Source organism: Gossypium hirsutum, chromosome A13 (assembly GCF_007990345.1).
Source record: "Gossypium hirsutum isolate 1008001.06 chromosome A13, Gossypium_hirsutum_v2.1, whole genome shotgun sequence".
Classification (NCBI taxonomy): Eukaryota; Viridiplantae; Streptophyta; class Magnoliopsida; order Malvales; family Malvaceae; genus Gossypium; species Gossypium hirsutum.
The window spans coordinates 6593859-6602997 of NC_053436.1; the positions used below are offsets into that span (position 1 = coordinate 6593859).

At 34.2% G+C, this 9139-nt stretch overlaps 2 long non-coding RNA genes across 2 annotated transcripts; one reads left to right on the forward strand and one right to left on the reverse strand.

Annotated features, from left to right (window-relative positions):
• Positions 1-7186: 7186 nt before the first annotated feature.
• Positions 7187-8218, forward strand: LOC121212242 (uncharacterized). Its single transcript, XR_005907408.1, has 2 exons — positions 7187-7755; positions 7852-8218. It is a non-coding gene; the product is annotated as an uncharacterized lncRNA (long non-coding RNA).
• Positions 7749-8411, reverse strand: LOC121212243 (uncharacterized). Its single transcript, XR_005907409.1, has 2 exons — positions 8271-8411; positions 7749-8080 (listed from the first exon to the last, which is right to left on the reverse strand). It is a non-coding gene; the product is annotated as an uncharacterized lncRNA (long non-coding RNA).
• Between the last annotated feature and the right edge of the window lie 728 nt (positions 8412-9139).

The window sequence follows — 9139 nt, forward strand, 5'->3', positions numbered from 1 at the left end:
GACTGAGGCTCCTGTTCCGATACAGCCTGAACCTGTAAATGAGTTTGTGGTTTACAGTGACGCGTCACATATAGGTTTGGGTTGCATACTGATGCAGGATGGTAAGGTAGTAGCATATATGTCTCGTCAGCTGAAGACGCATGAGGCAAACTATCTGACGCATGATTTTGAATTGGCCGCTGTAGTCTTTACCTTGAAAATTTGGAGGCACTATCTGTACGGTGAGAAGTGCATTATCTACACTGATTACAAAAGCCTTAAATACCTCCTGACTCAGAATGTGTTGAATCTTAAGCAACGTAGATGGATTGAGATGCTTAAGGACTATAATTGTATTATTGAGTATCATCCTAGCAAGGCCAATGTGGTGGCCGATGCGTTAAGCTGTAGGGCAATAACTGATCTTAGAGTGATGTTCACTCGACTTAGTTTGTTCGACGATGGGAGTTTGTTGGCTGAGCTACGGGTTAAACCGACTTGGATAGGACAAATTCGGAGTAGACAATTAGAGGATGAATCATTGGGTCTTTGGTTTCGTCGAGTTAAGAGTGGCAGCACTACGGATTTTGGGTTGAATAATGATGGGGTACTCTGTTTCCATGGCCAAATTTGTGTACCGAATGATACTGATCTGAGGTAGTCTATTCTGAGAGAGGTACATAGTAGCCCTTATGCTATGCATCCCGGTGAGAATAAGATGTACCGAGATCTCTAAGAACTATACTGGTGGTCAAGTTTGAAACGTGAGGTTACTGATTTTGTGGCACAATGTTTGACATGCCAGCAGGTTAAGGCTAAGCATCAGTTACCTTCGGGTTTGCTACAACCAGTTAAGATTCTGTTATGAAAGTGGAAGCGGGTAACGATAGACTTCGTTAGTGAGTTGCCCTTAACACCTACTAAGAAGGATTCGGTATGGTTCATTGTGGATCGATTGACCAAGTCTGCGCACTTCATTCCAGTTAGGATCGACTATTCTCTTTAGAAGTTAGCCAAACTTTACATTTCTAATATAGTGAGACTCCATGGGGTACCGGTCTCAATCATTTCTGATAGGGATTATTGCTTCACGTTTCGGTTCTGAAAAAAGTTACATGAGGCTCTAGGTTCAAGATTGGACTTCAGTAATGTATTCCATCCTCAGACCGATAGTCAATCTGAGAGGGTGATTCAGTTGCTGGAGGATATATTGGGGAGTTGTGTTATTAATTTTCGAGGCAGTTAGGAAGATTATCTACCGCTAGCAGAGTTCGCCTATAATAACAACTTCCAATCTAGCATTCAGATGGCACCTTACAAAGCTTTGTATGGGCTTAAGTGTCGCACTCCCCTATGTTGGACTGAGTTAGGTGAACGATGTGTTTTGGGTCCTGAATTGGTTTCCGAGATTGAGAATAAGGTTCCGGGATCATCTAAAGGCTACTTATGATAGACAAAATTCTTATGTTGATCTGAAGAGGTGTGAAATTGAGTATTCTATAGGGGATTTCGTGTTTCTTAAGATCTCGCCATGGAAGAAGGTTTTGAGGTTCGGCGCAAGGACAAGTTGAGCCCAGGTTTATTGGGCCTTACTGAATTCTAAAGCGAGTGGGACCGGTCGCTTATCAATTGGAGTTACCTCTAGAGCTAGACCGTATTCATGACGTATTCCACATCTCAATGTTGAGGTGTTACCGCTCTAATCCTACTCATATTATCCTTATTGAAGAGATTGAAGTTAGGCCAGATTTGACCTTCTAGGAAGAACCGGTTTAGATTCTAGATCAATATGTAAAGGTTTTTCGAAGGAAGTCTATCCCTTTAGTGAAAGTGCTGTAGTATAATCATAGCACTGAGGAGGTCATGTGGGAGCTTGAGGATACGATCATCAGCAGTATCCTCATCTATTCTGATCAAGTAAATTTCGAGGCCGAAATTTCTTTTAGGGGTAGAGTTATAACTCCCCAAAATTTCTATTCCGGCTTTTGTGAATTTGTGACAACTGTGTACCTATTGTAGTGGTTAAGTGTTCTGGGTGTGTGTGTGAGGTCTCAAGTTCAAGCCTTGCATTTGACAAATTTTGGTATTTTTCTGACTTAAACCTTAAACTTGTTCAGCGGGCTTATATTAGATTATTAGTAAAACCATATCAGAATGGGCTTGCTGGTCTGGTGGTTAAGATGTGTGTTGGAGATATTGTTTCGAATCTTGGCACAAGCGGGATTGTTAATATTTTTGCTCATTTGGCTTACAGAGTTTTAGTTTTTCCAATAAACCTGAGTAGTGGGGAGTTAGGGGATATCAAAATTTTTATTTTATTTTATTTTATTTTATTTACCCCAATAACTCTTTTCTTTTTGTTACGTTTCTGTGCTTCTATCTTCCCTATCTTTTTCTTTTGATTTTCTTCCCCTTTTCCTTTTTGGTCTCAATTGGTTTCTCTTTTGGTGCAATTTCATGTTGATTTCATTTGGTAAGTCCTATTCTATTTAATCTCGATGTTCTTAGTTAAGTGTTTGATGAAGGGCTTGTTTATGTTGCTGTCGATTTAGGCGAAGGACAAGTTTTGGTTGAGGATTCAGCAGCGAATTAAGGGTTGGAGGTTTTGGCTCGGTAGCGATAAGTATTCGAGTGCATTTAGTGATGTTGTAGGGCTATAATTATGAAGTATTTCCACTTGAGTTTCGTTAAAATTGATAAATTCGGACCTTGGTATTATCAATTTTAGGTTCTGAAAGGTTTGGGATAGTTTTCACAGCGAATCGATACTAGGTGTGTACCCAAAAACGCAGAAAATGGGATTCAGTAGAAGCCAAAATCACAAACTGTCAACACCACAGGGGTGTGTGGTCGCCCTGTGGTAGGCTGTGTGCCATAACACAGGCGTGTGATGGATGAAGTCAGGCCGTGCGTGCAAGACACGACCGTGTAATGGCCAGGTAGGCCGTGTGCGACACATGGGCTAAACTTATTTGGGTAGTGTGAGCCACACAAGCGTGTGAGTCTACACAGGTAGTCCACACGAGCGTGTGAGATTCTAGGCCAGACCGTGTGATCCACACGGCCAAGGCCAAATTGGGCCGTATGAGCCACACAGGCGTGTGGGCCCACATGGGCATGTGAGCCCAGTTAACTGAAATGTATTCTAAGGTTGCACGGGTCGCCCAAGTCGACTGTGAACTGACTGTAGGGTCGGCAAGCACTACTTAGACCCTTAAATGCATGAACTGTATGTATGATGTATGTACTGAGCATGATGATTATATGAATGAATACTAAACTGTATGTATAACTGATATTCATGTATTAGCATGACATATACTATATGTTGCATTGCATTGGGTTGGGATAGTGATATTTGAAGGAAGTGTATTGAAAGGCTCTTAAGCCTATTATCTGGCAACTCAGCTGCAATTTACTGATTATGTGCCGCATTCGGTACTACTTGGAGTGTAGGGATGGGTGGGTGTTTTAAACCCCACATGAAGTGTAGGAATGAATGGAGATGGTATGCAGAGGCTGGTTGGATAGGACTCTGTTTACTGATTAATGTATATAAGATATTGTTACTGTGATGGGCTTAGGCCCTAATGCATATCTGATACTGAAACTGAAATTGGCTAAGGCCTGAACTGCTACTGAAACTGAAATGGGCTTAGGCCCGGACTGCATTTGACTGATGGCTATTGTTTAACTGTATGCATGTCCTCTGTGAGGATTACACACTAAGTTTATGTAAACTCATCCCTTTCTGTTTTAACTGTACAGGTAATCCCCAGACTTAGATGGACCGGCGCGGCGGAGGACTCAACAGTGACTACATGTTTATTACACTGGTTAAACTTCATTAATAGTTTTACTCTCTATATTTATGGGTTATTTTTTATGTAATTTGGGACTTTTGGACGGTTTGCATTTATTTTTGATTTTTAATTGTTTTCATAAACTTTCGAACTACAACAAAATCTTGGTTTTATTAAACATAACGTTTTTCCTAAACGCGAACGATTTTCTTTAAATATCACGGTTTTAAAAGCTTCCGCTACAGAATAGGTTTTAAACGAATCAAATTAACGAGAAAATAGTTTTGAAATTAATGAAAGATAAATAAAAGCTAATAAATGAAACAATTTTAACTTGAAAAATTCGTTTTCAAATCCCATTTCATGTGACATTGCCAGACTCGGCCATAACATCTAGGCCGGGTTTAGGGTGTTATAGGTCACCTCACAAATATTGATTCGTAGAATTTTCTTTTATTCCTTGCTCTTTTTTTTATCTATATCTAATACTATCGACTACTCTTATTTGTTACTAGACGACTAAGCAATTCTTTAAAAAAAAATAGAGGGCTTCCAACAAAAAACAAAACTTCTTGTACAACTATGAAAAAAAATCAATTTTTAGATTTCACTTTTAATTGGCTTGCGGAAATATGAGAATTTTCTTCATGAATTATTATAAACCAACTCGTTGGATTCACGGGTTACCTGATCTTCCGTTTCTAGGCTCAAGCCAATACCTCTAGGAATTTGAGGAATTTTCTATTGCATGATACCTGGTTATACATCGACAAGCAAGAAGAAGAAAGAAATTATCTAGCGCTTCATGTCGATACACTGTTTGAAATTGCGTTGATGTGTCCTTAAACTATATTATTTTTTGAGTTAGGTATCTAAACTTTTTTTTTGTCGAATTAGGTGCATAAACTATAATTTTGTAACCATTATGAGCCACAACTGTTACCCTTCATAAAAAAAATATAGAGTCAATCACTGGTTGATACGTGTCATTTTGGTTATATAAAAAAAATTAAATCTTAAATAAAAAATAAACTATTATTCAATATTATATTTTCTCTTTTCATCTTCTTCTTTTCCAATTCCTTCAGTTTCATCTTCAACTCTCTCTCCCTTTAGCTACTCGAATTTGACTCGAAAAAAATTCAAATTCGATTCGGTAACTATAGAGCCGAGCTTGAGTTTGAGCTATCGGTCAAGCTGAATTCGAGCTTAGTAATACTTGACTCGAACGACTCATGAGTCTTATTGAGCTTTTCATATTTTTTATATTATTAAATTATGTTACTGCCCTTAATATTTTATTAACCTCAAGCTTAATTATTGAGTTGAACACGAGTTCTAACTTTAGTATAAAATTTGATAAACAAGATTAATTGAACTCGAGCTCGAATAACTCGATTATATCTCAAGCCGAGATCGAGCTCAAAAATAGATGTTCGGTTAAATTTAAATCAAATATCAAACTCTAAATTTTAAGCTCGAACTTAATAATATTTTAACTAGGCTCAAACTCGATTACACAACCCATTCATAATTGGTTGTGTGAGTCACTAATATGTCATAAGTGTTTCAGCATCCGAATACAAGAACAGACGAGGTCTAAATCGGTAGATTGGGCAATCGACTAAAAACCCGACCCAATGAACTACTGCTACATCTTGTAAACTCGAAATCATTGGCCTCCACTTGGATTTTAATGGTGGTTTCAAGTTTAAATAAGGCTAAGGTTAGGGTTTGTATTTGGGGAATTCAACGGTTGTGGTCATTTTGATGGTTTTTATAAAAATAAAAACAAAAATTGAAAGTAAAATAAAGAACAGGATGAATCAAATCCGGAGATGTGCCTTCAACGAAACCCAAAATGAAAAAACAAATGTTAAAGAAAAGAAGTGAAAATACATAAATAAGAAAATAAATAAAATTCTCATTTGGATTTTAAAGGACTATTTTACTTAAATAACCCAAAAAATTTAATTACGTTACCTATAAAAGTGACGTGTAATATATTTATAAATTTAAAACAATATTTATTTGAATTATTATAAAAGATGAAAACTATTAAAGCAAGTTCTAATTTTATCAAAAAAAAATTAATTTAATTGTGCATATTAAATTCAAAAATTATTTTAAATTTAATAATAATGTCAACGATGTAATAATAATTAACAAACATGATAAGTAGTCTAATCCCTTTTTGTTGGGTGAGTTCGAGCCTTTATTGGCCAGCACCTGACACTCTAAAAAAATAAAAATAAGATAAAAGGGTGACAACCATAGTGTGCTAGCACCAAAAAAAAGTTTTAAAAAAAATTTTGGGTGTCAATCATCTGGTGTCCGAAACCCCAAAAGTTATTTTTTTAATAGAAAAAATAGTAGTGTTGGTTATCTATTTTGCATAACTCAATTTTACTGCTCATCTCAAATTATTTAGATGATTATTTTTAAATCAAAGTCATTTATGAGATTTTTTTTTATTTGAGTAAAATAACTTATTCTAAAGCAAATGAAAATTAAATTATAAATTACATGAAGATGAGAGAGAGAGGAAGGGGAATAAAAAAAAGGAGGAATTCGAAGAGAAGAAGATTAACAGGAAAAATATAATTTTAAATTTTATTTTTTTATATAATAAAATGTCACCTTTTTCAATTTTTGATTGGTTGATATAATTTTTTTAGTAATTAATTTATGAATCATTCTTATCACTTTATTTATGGTCTTTTTCTGATTATTTAAAAATATTTTAATAAATTTTTTATCTCATTGATATATAATTTTGATAATTTTTTCCCTGAATCTTGAAACTCAAAACTTTAAACGGGATTCGAGTTTGGGGTTCGATATTTAAGGTTTAGTGTTCAAAATTATAGATAAAAAAATTACTAAAATGATGTGTCATTATTACGAAAAAAATGACTAAAATGTCATTAAATAATTAAAAAGGGATCACGTGGTAAGAAATTTATATATTTCTCGAAATGATGGTTGAAGACTATTATGACCACAAAATTATAATTTAAGTATTTAATTCAAGAAAAAAATTAGAGAAAAAACTAAAAATGATATAATTTAAAAAGGGATCATTCAATTAAGCCTAAAACAAAAAATGAATGGGACTTAAAATCAAGTGAATTAATCCAATTCACATATATAAGTGAATATTCTCATAATCCAAAGGCCAATGACCCCACATGTTTAATTAAACCATAACAAAAGAAAAAAAATATATCAATAATCACCTAATTGCTTGAACAAAGATAATATAATATAATAAATAATAAAAGGAGAAGAGAAACAAAAACTATTGGTTTATCAGACCAGACCAAAAGACCTGTCGGAATCTGAACAAATATTGAACCCACTTCCAGGAAACTTCTGATAGAATCAAATAAAGTGCAAACAGCTTTTACTTTTTGCCACGCCTACCCTTTTTACAGTATTTTCCTTTAACTTTATTAATGTTCATCAAGACAACATACTCATAATAATTGTCTTAAAAGTTGAGTTCATGTAATATAAAATACATTTATACAATTTGTTATATTGATGTGAAAGCACTGTATTGTTTATGAAATAAGCATTGTTCCAATGATTTTTTTTTTCCATTTCCCTTCCTGGTTCCAATTCTTTGCTTATGATTCTCTGTTTTGTCATGCATAAATTGTGCAAGGACCTGCCATGGCTGTCTGCTTTAATCCCAAACCTACAACCTATATGCCTGACAGACCTCCAGGTATCAAATCATCACCATCTCTTCTGTTCTTATCAAATCATACGAATGGGAAATCTTGGTTTGATGAATTTTATACAGTTTTAGATCCATTTTTAGCTGTCAAAAATTTGGGGTTGAAGTGTTTATCAAGGGCCGACTCCTCTGTATCATGCAACCCCACCACCACCTAGTGGAGAAACCTGGTTTTTTTTCTTGAGGGATCCTATGCGCTCTGCAGTCCTTTTTTTAAAAAAAAAAACTGTAAGTTTGCGTTTAAATGTATAGAATATATATACACACAAATATTATTTTTTCAAAGATATTGTTGAAGAAGGTGATCTTGTTTGTCATTTGCAGCCAGGGAAGCTTTATGTTGTTGCTTTCTCTTTGGATGACTGCTGCAACTACAACCCCTCCGTGATATGATTCTAGGCTGAGATCCTGCATCAGCAATAACTTATATTATATTGTTGAAGAAGGTGATCTTGTTTGTCATTTGCAGCCATGGAAGCTTTATGCTGTTGCTTTCTCTTTGGATGACTGCTGCAACTACAACCCCTCTGTGATATGATTCTGGGCTGAGATCCTGCATCAGCAATAACTTATATTATATTATATATTATGCTGATGGGAATTAACAAATCTGTATGTATTTTCATATATATAAGTAACAGAAATCCCAATTCTTATATATTTCTACAATCTGAGAGTGATTTTGCAGGTATTTTAGTGTGTGTATCAAAAAGTGAAAATGAAAAGAAGGCTTAGAGAGTCACATGTTAAGCTATCAACAACAAAGCTGTGGATCATGTGATTGACCCATTGATCATGATAAAAGACGACTAATATATATATATGGAAAGGAACACTTGTTGCCACCTTAATGCCTAACTTTAGATCCACATACACCATTCAATCATTTTAGATTGTAGAAATTGGGGGGGGGGGGGGGCATAAATGGCTTGATGGCTTAGCACTTTGTAGTAGGTGGCTCCAACACAACGGATGACCCAAAATCTCTTACAATTCAAGCAAAATTTGTGATAATAAACCCCACATATAGCTATCCTTTTTTAAGCATTTCTATTTACAAATAGAAACCCACTAATTATTCAGTGTATTGTTTATTTTTCAAGTTTGAGTGTAATCGAATCAAATTGAGTTTAAATTATCATAAAATCGAATTTAATTTAATACATTACTAAACCAGAATAATTTATAAGATTAAATGTCTCGAGGGAAAAACATGTATTATCAACATTTTCATCTATGGTTTTAGTTGTATGTCCATTTGTTAAAAGAGAGCTTAATTTATTGCACAAATGAGAATGTAAATGTCAAAGTAGGGTGAGATGGTGATTTGAAACATGGGCAAGATTTAATTTTGTATAGAATTTAATTTAAAATTAATTAACAATAAGCAAAAATACATAATCATTAAGTAAATACAATACTATTTTGGTCTAATTACACTTTTAATCTTTATATTTTTAAAATTTAATCTTTCTACTTTAATTCTAAAATTTTCTACATTAAAAAAATATAATAATTAAAATCCACTTAATAATTCAATTAAAAGATTACTATTACATTTTAAACACAAAAATAAATTTAGTCACATTGCTAATATTACGCACTTAAAAAT